General features: G+C 44.7%; 1 pseudogene; it reads left to right on the top strand.

The window, feature by feature from the left end:
• The first annotated feature begins 274 nt into the window (after positions 1 to 274).
• Positions 275 to 382, top strand: LOC130320339 (U2 spliceosomal RNA; annotated as a pseudogene).
• Positions 383 to 655: the final 273 nt, after the last annotated feature.

Raw genomic sequence — 655 nt, 5'->3', positions numbered from 1 at the left:
CTAAACCCAGTATCAAATGCAAGTAGGAGGAGTAAGAAGGGTTCCTGCCAAAGCCAGGTTATGGATTGCATTTAAAAATGGTCCATCAGAGTGAAATGGACTCCCATCTTCCTGCTTAGCAATAATGATATGGGTTTAGGGTCTGCTGTGTGTACTGGTGGGTGACTGCCACCCAGCCAGAGTGTGTATGGGAGGCTGCCAGCCAGCCTCCCTTCCTACAAGTAGTGATGGTGCATGTGAAGGGGACAGCGTTGGTTCCTCCCCTTTCACAGTTATCACTTATCATCCTTCCTTTTGGCTGGTATCAAATGTGGTGTCTGTTTATATCAGTTTAATATCTGATATGTCCCCTATCTGGTAGCATATATTAAGTGCACCACCAGGTTTCAGTGTTGGAAAGAAAGATTACCTGTTTATTTGCTGCTGCAGCTGCTTGCTGGCTAGTCCAGTGGGTCCCTACTGCAGGCAAAAGACAATAGGTGGTGCCTATGTGCCTAGGTGGATAGGACATCAGCTATGAGGCATTTGTTTGTACAAACTGCTGCTCACAACTAATGTTGTAATATAGTGTCTCCATCTGCTGGTGGTATTGAATAAGCAATAGTGCAATGATAGGGTCTGAAAAAGAAGAAAAATAAGAAGCAGCAGCATATGA

Source organism: Hyla sarda, unplaced genomic scaffold, assembly GCF_029499605.1.
Source record: "Hyla sarda isolate aHylSar1 unplaced genomic scaffold, aHylSar1.hap1 scaffold_22, whole genome shotgun sequence".
NCBI classification, from domain to species: Eukaryota; Metazoa; Chordata; class Amphibia; order Anura; family Hylidae; genus Hyla; species Hyla sarda.
Note: the sequence above shows the minus strand (reverse complement) of the source record. Positions and strands in the feature narration are given on the sequence as shown.